Below are 9913 nucleotides of genomic sequence, written 5' to 3'. Positions count from 1 at the left end.
GAAAAGAGGGAAGCATGAGGAAGACAGTATAGCTTAACATGTTGTTAACATGCTACTTCAATGGTGAGGGTTTCAGATTGTTGGATCATTGGGATCTCATCCAAAACAGGTGGGACCTATACCAAAATGGCAGGTTGCATCTTAAGTGGACGAGAAACAATATCCTTGTGGGGAGGTTTGCTAGTGCGAGTCATATAGATTTGAATAAACCAGGAGAGTGAGAACCAAAGCAGCAGATCAGGAACTGAGTAGAAGGTCGAGGTGAATAGGACATCAGGCACGGCCAGTTTAATGACCATGTCGAGAGAAGGAATCAAATCAGTCCAAAATGTGAGTTGGGAGTTGGAATAAATTATCGAGAGGAGGCGCAGGTTTTTCAGAGATTCATCAATCAGGATGGAGAGTGTGGGGGATGAGAGGGAGTGAGGTGTGTGAGATCAGGGAGTCAGTGAACAAGAAAATGTTAAAGTGGGAAAAGTTTGGGGTGGTGAATTCTGAGACAAACAATTGGCAAAAAAATACAGGAAAACTTGCTCTTTGTCAAAGTGAATACCTGGGAATTAATTTATTATGCTTCAGAGAAATAACATCCTTATTTCTAAAGATCTGTATTATAATGGAGGAAAAGCTGTGTTCAACTTATGGCTGTGATTATAATAATGGTGGAAAACAGCCAGAACAATATCAGTGCTGTTGTTGGACAATGCTTGCACAGAGCATGTGAATTACCCAGGATGTTCCCAGAGATGGCTGGGCTGACTTTGGTTGAGTAAGTACTGAAGCTTCATGAGATGATGCTGATTTGTAATATAGCCACTTATTGAGTACAGTCAAAGGAACAAAGCAGCAACTGCCATTGCTTATTGTTTCAGAATATATCAGAGTGTTCTTGGCTGCCACTGCAAAGAATCGTGCAATGAAAAACAGGCTCATCACGCCTGTGCCAGCAAGTGCACATCCAAAGGCTTTTTAAACGTTTTTGTGGTTACCTGCCCCAACCACCCCACGAGACAACGCATTCCAGATTCATACCACCGTCTCAGTTCATATTCCATATTCAATTCAATAAATCCTCTCTCAATCTCCTGCCTTTCATTTTAAAAGTGTGTCCCTTTGTTTTTGATCCTTTGACTGAGGAAAACAGTTGCTGTCTGTTCATCCTCTCCATACCCCTTATGCTCTTGTACACCTGTACCAGGTTCCCTCCTCAACCTTCCCTGCTGCAAAGAAAAAACGAGCAAATGTAGCCGTCCTCAATCATACTCACTTTTGAGTACTCATTGTCTTGTTACTTCTGACTTGAATCTTCCCAATTTATCGGTGTTAAATTTAATCAGGTCATTGATCTACCTATCTGAATAATCTGCTCTATTCTCCTGTAGCCTAACACTTTCCTCCTGACTGTGATCCACCCAGCTCATCTTTGTGTCATCCATAACATTGGTCATCATTCCACTGCTCCCCACCTTCCACATTCTCACAATCGTCATTTCTGAATATCGCAAACAACCCGTGATTTCCTTCCTGTCCTCCAGATGTTATTCAGAGGGTCATTTGACAATTCCAGTCACTTGCTTTTCCTATTTTGGTGAATTTATAAGTGATGTAGTTAACACATTTTACGAGGGAGCCACAAATAGCATATTCGACACAGAGTTGAATTCACCTTTTACGCTTTGCCCCTCTGCATGTTTTATTTATAAACCTTGTAAATAATGTAGGATAAACTAGGGTTTGGCACCTTGCAAGTGGAACATTAGCACTTTGCGTGGCACTGTTCTTTATAACATTCCCTGCAAATGGTAGAGCTGAAGAAATTTTTCATGTGCAGGGTGGACTCATTCATTGTTTGTTTAAATCAGCGAGTGTGATGAGGTTAAATATTCAATTAGATTCTATGTTATGGGCAAACTACAGAAGATCAAATCATATTCTCATATCCACCTTGAATTTCAAGCAAATATATACTGCAAATAAAATCAAAAATATTGAAACACCACAGGAGGGGAGAAAGAAACATGGCGCCTGCACTTGATGGAGATATAGAAATATATAATAAATGTCCAACCTGAACAAGAATCAAGTGATAGAAGAGAAAATACAAGGAATCTTTTCTACATTTTGAATGGAATCCAGATCCCGATTTTCTTGTACGGTGATGTTTTCTCATCCAATCTCACTACAACAAAAGCAAGCTTTTTCCTGTCACTAAAACTTCATCTGCCTTTTTTCCTCCTCCATCCTACTCTTTTCTTACACTCCTACTTCCCTTGCACTACCCCTTCTGCTGCCACATACTCTTCCACTGATGATCTCCCTTCACACTCTTATTCTGCCACTCCCACTGTAAGATCCACCAATTCCCCAGTTACTCCCATTTTCTCTGGCCACCCCTTCCCCTTTTTTGCTTTCCAACTGGGATGATGGGAGCCGCTGACTTCTGTGCTGCTATTTGTCATCAGTTAATGATGAAATTGCGATGATGAATGTCCAATAGGATCAGACAATAGTGAGTTTCTGTCATTGTCGGATGCACCGTGAACAGGCTGGTTTGGTTCCTCATGGTACAGAGTGGAGTGTCTTTCTGTCTCTCTGTCACAGCGTTTAACCAAACAGCCTCAGCACAAATAAGTCAAACCTCTCCTCAGATTCAGAAATCCATGCATCAGTTTTCCCTTAAACATTGTGAGCAGGCCATATACTATCCTTTTGTTCTGTATTCATTTAACTGATTTTCCAATGTCAATTGAGGTGAGGTCAGAGTAACTTGCACTGCATCAAAGTAGGATTTGACTCATGTGACATCAGAGATCCTGAGTAAACTGTGGTCAAGGGGAATCGCAGGAAATTCTGCACTGGTAATTTCGTGACTGATCAATGACACTTTCGCCAGAGCTATTGGGAATGACAAATAAACTCTGCCCTTGCTAGTGCATTCATAAACCATGGATCAATTTGTCCTGTTAATAACATCAAGATATATAATATTTTCAGATTGGTCTGAAGTCTACAAAAAGTAAGTTCTTGCTGCTTGAGTGTCATCCAGTGAAATCAGGACGTTACAATAAGATTACCTTCCCAATTATTTTCAATCAGTTACTTTCTGAGGACTGATCGTGCGATATCAGTACCACTGAGATCAACATTTTCTCTGTGCAGCAGCACCGTATCATGTTGTCTCAAGGATTTACCAATCCACAATTCTAATTTATACACCGGCTTATTCGTTGTGCTAACCAAATGTACTGGACACACAATTTGCAAAAACGTGGAGATGGCCTTGACCCACTGGAAACTTCTTCCCCTCCCATATCATGCCCTCTGACTCCATGCCATCCCCCAACTCCACCTCCTGTCGTTTATTCACCATCCCTCCTGAACTGCCACTCTCTGATGCTGAATGTTCTGTACTTAGAAAATGTCTGAACTTTACCTCTCTGTGCCCTCACTTTCAAGAATTTTAGGCATGACATTAAGTTGAGCTCTTCCGCTGTCTTCACCTCAGTGCCCATTTCTTTCGGTAAGATTCCTCTCCCTGTCCCATATACACTGTTACCCAGCTGCAACACTCTCCCTCCACCTGGATCCATCGCTCTGGCCTTTACCTGAGAAATCTCCACATGACTTGGTTGTCTTAATTTCTCTGCACTCCCCTCACCAAATCCAACCTGTCACTGTCTGAACAGCCTACACTCCATGTGCTTATATCCAACTCTGACTGTGTTATTCAGCCTGTCCCAATAATTCTGGTGAACCGATTTCAAAATTGCAGATGTTGTACGCCCACTCTCAGATACCTCCTCTAATCTCCCCCTGCACTATGACCTTACCTTGGCACATCATGCCATTGTATCAACTATGATATCTGATCATATTTCATCGAGAGATCCCTGCACCACTCACCTCTCCCCCCTAACTGCCCCCAATTTGATGGTCCTCTGCTAGCAGTACTCGCTTCTATCTCCCCCCAAAAATTCACAAACAGAACTGCCTGGGCTGACCCATTGTTTCAGATTTCTCCTGCCACACAGAGGAAGTGCATGGACACACACGTCTCCCTGTTTCTTCTTGGGGTATGTCGACCATTCCCTGTTCCAGTTCTATTTCAGCACCCATCCACAACTCTTTGTCCGATACACAGATGATGTCATCGCGGCTGCATCTCTCTCGTCCGGAATTGGAAAAGTTCAGTGATGTCGTTTGGAATTTGAACTTCTCCATCACTTTTATCTGGTCTATCTCTGACTCCTTCCTTTCATTCCTCAACATCTCTGCTTCAATTTCCGGGGATAGACAAGCCACCGCTATCCAGTATTATCCCACCGACTGCCACAGCTTCATGGAGTATACGTCCTCACACCAGGTTTTCTGCATAGACTCAATGCCATTCCCACAGTTCCTCTATCTCCACCACGTTGCTTCTGATGATACTAAATTCAACAAGGAAGACTTTGAAATATCCACCTTGTTCCTCAATCAAGGGATTCCCCATCATTGTTGTCAACACGGTCCTCAAACGATTCTGACCCATCTCCTGCGCTTCAAGCCTACCCCTCACCTTCCCTCTAGCAACGGAGTTTCCCTTGTCCTTACCTACTATCACAGCAGCATTCACATGTAGAGGATCATCAGCCCGATGTTCCCCACCTCCAGCGAGATGCCCCCACCTGCAGATATTCACCTCTCGCCCCTTATCTACCTTCTAGAGGGATCATTCCCTCCAGGGGACACACTGGTCTACTCTTTATTAATTCCCAACACATGTCCACTTCACTTCCCCTACCGGAGGTGTAACACTTTCCCATTTACGTCCCTCTTCATCACTATCCAAGGGCCATACTATGCCCTCCAGGTGAAGCAGCACCTTACCAACATTTCTCAGAATCCGGTCTACTACATGTGCTTCTGGTAATGTGATCTCCTCTACATCGCAGAAATGAAGAGTGGACTGGGTGACCGTTGCAAATGACTCTGAGCTTTCAGTTGCCTGCCAGTTTAACAGCCCATTCTGTTCCCTGACCAATATCTCTGTGTCAGGCTTGCTGCAATTTTCCAGGCAAGTTCAGAGCAAGCTGGAAGAACATCTCATTTTCCATGTGCGGACACTGCAGCCCTTTAGACTCATAATCCAGTTCAATAATTCTCGGGCCTGAACTCCCCAATGTCCTAGCCCCCTACCCATACTCCAGGCCAAGTTGTCACATAGCCTTCTATTACTCACTCCCTATTGTTAGCTACTAACAGTCTCCATTAAGAGCTATCCAGTCTCTTCTGCATATAAACCAATATTTTCCGTGTTACCATCAGTTCTGCGGAAGTGGAACTGGACCTGATACGTTACCTCTGATTTCTTTGCTCAGATGATGCCAGACCTGCTGAGCATTTACAGCAACTTCCGTTTTGTTTCAACATTTTCATCGCAAGTTCTTGCAATACAATACGTCATCGATATTTAGAACCCTGTAATAAATACGAACTTTGTAATTTCTCATTTAATGTCCATAACAAATTACTCGAGTTTCAACTAAGATAACAGCTTTGCTGCTTTCATTGAGATCAGACACTTCGTCACAGTTCAGAAAGAAGAAAACAATCAAAAGAGCTGGCACGAAACTCAGTAGATCTGGCAACATCTGTGCAGAGATGCAAAAAATTAACCTTTGATTCTAATATGACTTTTCAGAACAGTGTCACGTCATTTTACATATGTTAATTCTGTTGCTCTCTGTAGATACTTCCTCATCTTTTTCATTTCTCCAGCATTTTCTGTTTGTATTTCATGTTTCCATTATCTCTATATTTCATGTTTCTTGACAGGTCTACATTTTGACCTTGGTAATATTTGGACAATGTTTTACTTTCTTGTTTCTATTACAGTTGGTGTGTCTGTCACACCCGAATTACAGACGAAATCTGTTTCTTCTTTAAGATAGAAAGTACAAACACATTCTGAACATCTTGTAAATCTCTGGAAATCTATTTTGTTTGAAAACACATTTTAGATGCAGCTGAACTTCATGAAATAATAGGGATAGATTATTGATGATGGAACACTCTGTGTCCTTCATTGAACTAGCTTGTCTCCCCAATCTCAAAAAGCTTTCAATGCATAACATAGAATTAATAAAGCAAAGGTGGCGAACACTCAGCCCATTGACTCTTCCAGTTTGGATTGAGCGAATATTTCTACTATTATTCTCCTGTATTGTCCCCATACCCCTGTACATTTTGTTATTAGCATCTGCTTTTAATTGTAAAAGCTTCAGATGCGGTGACCCTACTCAATCTGTATTCCCAATGATTAAATGGTGTGGATATAAAATATAGTTCACTTTATCACATTTACTATTATACTGTTCAGCTCACATTGTCATTCAGCATTGCATCTCACAAACGTTGGCTCGTTCCTTGTTGTGAACTATATTTAATTCTATCTGACGTTAAGAGTGATGATGACTGGGGAATATCATTGTTCTCCCCATGCGGTCTCCTCAGCTACTGCTCCCATTCCGCCCTACGTCCTAGCTAAACCTGACTCACTAATTCTTAAGTCTTAATGAATACTTCCACTTTTTTGGGGCTGAGTGGAAAAATTACTGTTTTACAGCAAATAAAACTGCATTAAGATGCTTGTCAATTTGTATAAATTAATTACTGAAGCATGTTATGAATGGAAGGTCCAACGTTTCTGTATTTAGAGCAGGGAGAGGAACATTCAGAGAAGTGCACACTTCCTGTCTGTGTGCAGAGCAACTGTGCCCAGTGACAGTGTGTTGGCTGGTTTGTTCCCGTGAGGGAGAGATCAGCACAGTAACAACATCTTGACTGTGTTTCTTTTTTTAGTGGAGGGGCGGAAATTCGGGGTAAGATAGTTACAGCATTGCAAACGTACAACAGAGCAGAGCCATGTAGCCTGTGATAAGAAAACATCCATCATTCTCCCTCACAACTGACTTTATTAAAGGAATTGTTGATGGGAGATGCGACCAATAACCAGCGATGTCAGCATCCAGTCCAGTCCAGTTATATTGTGAACTGAATGTGCTGTATTGAAAGCTAGAACTGTTTGCTCAGTGACTGTGATTGATGTCAGTCTCCATGCATTGTAACTGTGTCGCTGGGGGGTTTCCCTCTCCTATTGGTGAGGGGCTTCACTCAGTGCGCTCTCCCAGTGTTTGAGCAGACGCACCAGCTCCAACAATAACAAAGATCAGCAGCTGCAACAACATGGATAGGACAGATCTGACTCTGAGAATAATGGACTGGATAATTACACCAATGGAGAGGAGCCTTTCCTTGGGTATTTTCAACATTTCCCTCTGCTTGGAATTTCGACTGTATCGGATATTAGTGGTACTGATTATTATTTTGGGCGGGGTGAAAAGTGTGTTGCTAACTTATTCTCGCCATTGTTGGTATTCTCGACCTCTGTCCATTCATTAATCCCATAAACAATTTTGAACTTCATTGCAATTTCTGTTATCTATATTTGTCAAAGAAACAAACTATTATCTTCAATTCAACTTGCTGTCTCCATTCATCTGAATTGCAGACCACTCTCTTACAAACATCTCAGAACAAAACTATGGACAACCTAGAGATCCCTTTTTGCCCTGACTGATTTATGTCTCGTGATCTCTCTGTCACGAACCCTGTCCACTACCAGCCCATAATATCCCCAATCTCCATCTCTGCGTCAGTGGCTGAACAAACCATTGCCTGCACGTTGCTAAAATTCAGACTATATGTTTCAAGCTCTCTTCTGGTCACTTTTCCAGTTACAAGTATTTCAATCTCAAAATTGTTCTTGTCTCAGACGGTACTTCATGATTAGGACAATGTATCAGAGTAAGAATGTTGCTGGATGTAATTCAGGAGAAAAGCTTATTAAACGAAAGACATTGTTTCAAGCGATTTGTTTAAGGTCTTACCACAGCTGATGGCAGAACTTCAATAAAAATGATAAGAATTGGAATAAAAGTGAATTTCCCGAAAAAGAAACATAATCCCATGTTTTGTCTGAAAATCTTGCTGTTTCACTGATGACCTTCGGTAAAGAAATCTAATGTTACTACCTGGTCTGGGTTAAGTGCGACTTCAGACCCATATTAATGTGCTTGATTTTATATTGGCTTGTGGAATGGCCTCACAATCAGGACAATTAGTGATGATTAACAAATGCTAGCCTGGCAGAGATGCTGACTTCCCATGGAATAACAAATTTGAAGCTTAAACCAAATAAAAGAAGATCCTGGAGATCTCATATTGCATGAGAAATGCAAAGAACAGAACAGAAATTGCTGGGAAGCTTTTATGAACTGAAAACAGTTGGAAAATAGTGTGAATAATGCTGGTTGCAGGAATGTCTGCTTTGAAGGGGAGGAGGAGTGAGTTAAATCGATAGAGAAAGAAAGAGATAGAAGAAAAAGAACAAACAAATCGAATGATAATCATCTGGGATGGAAATAAAATGTGAGATTCACCTAATTTATTTTTAACATTTCCCATCTTCCTGAATATCATGCCCATGCCAGTACATGTATACCCCACTTTTCAAAAATTCGCGTTTTGCCACTTCAGTTTCCAAAAAACCTCCATTACGTCCTGTTTTCGCTAACCAAAAGAAATCCGAAGAGGATTTTCACTTTTACCAAGAAAGATTATTTTTTCCCACATAAATTAATGCTACTTTGCTTTACGCCATATCAGCTTATGAAAGGTTTTGTAGGAACACTCTACCTTCAGATACTGAGGGATACCTGTGTATATCGAAGATCACATTTAAAGCGTTTTGATCCCACTTGTCTGTCTTCACTGAGTGTCGTCATCTTCTTAAATTTATTAATGTGAAATAGGTATCGATGGCTGGGCCAGCATTGGTTCACTCATTTGATTGCCCTTGAGAAGACCTTGAGCCTCAATGGCACTTACGCAGAGTGAGGCACACAAGGTGACAGCTGCACAGGAGGTGTGCAAAGCAAGAGCGACTTTCGCAAGATTTGAAAAGTGAGAGATTTCAATTCGTCAGTGTAATTAAGGTAAGGAAGAAGGTGTTCCTGACCATGCTGTTCCATGTTTTCAAGCCTCTGTATCTTCTCCCTTTTGGAAGAGGTTATAGGAAATCATTACCGGTTTTGGAGAGATATTTTATGTTGCCCGCCTTTCGCTCACAATGAGAAGTATAAATGGATGGAATGTTGACTTCCATGATAGTCTGGGCTGTGCACACAACCGTCTGTAGTTTCGTCTGGTCCTGGGAAGAGCTGTTATCGTCACACTATTATGCACATGAATAGAATGCAACGAGGGAGAAATAGACAGACACGTATAAGGAGAGAGAGAACACAGCGAGGGAAACAGAATGACAGTCAGTAAAACAGAGAAAGGAAACAAAACAAAAAACAAACAGTCACATGGACAGGGAGAAGGGGAGATAGTAAGTTCAGGGAAAGAAACAGAAGACAGAGAAAAGGAAAATACAAGGAAACAGACAGTGTGAGAGAAATAGTGAGACACAAAGCACACAGTGAGCTGGGGATGGGGAATGGGAGTTGCTGGGGGTGAGGACCAGAGAGAGCTCGGAGTGAGGTGGGGGGAGGGAGATGAGGATTTACTTTGACCTGTACCAAGGTGTACAGGCTGATCATAGGAAGCAAGGATGTGCAGAACGATGGCTGTAAAACATGTCTGAGAGGCATGCAGGTTACGCTGCACACGGCGTGCGCGAGGCGAGATCAACATGAACAAGATCAGTATTATCTGAGATTAGAGAGTACATGCATCAGTCTAATAACAGTCAGAAAGAAACTTATAAAGAACCAGTTGCTCAGTGTTTTCAAGCTTCCATATCTTATAGCCTGATGGGAGAGGATGTGGGGGAACATTACTGGGGTGTGATGGGTCTTTGATAAAG

This window comes from Chiloscyllium punctatum, chromosome 16 (genome assembly GCF_047496795.1).
Source record: "Chiloscyllium punctatum isolate Juve2018m chromosome 16, sChiPun1.3, whole genome shotgun sequence".
NCBI classification, from domain to species: Eukaryota; Metazoa; Chordata; class Chondrichthyes; order Orectolobiformes; family Hemiscylliidae; genus Chiloscyllium; species Chiloscyllium punctatum.
Note: the sequence above shows the minus strand (reverse complement) of the source record.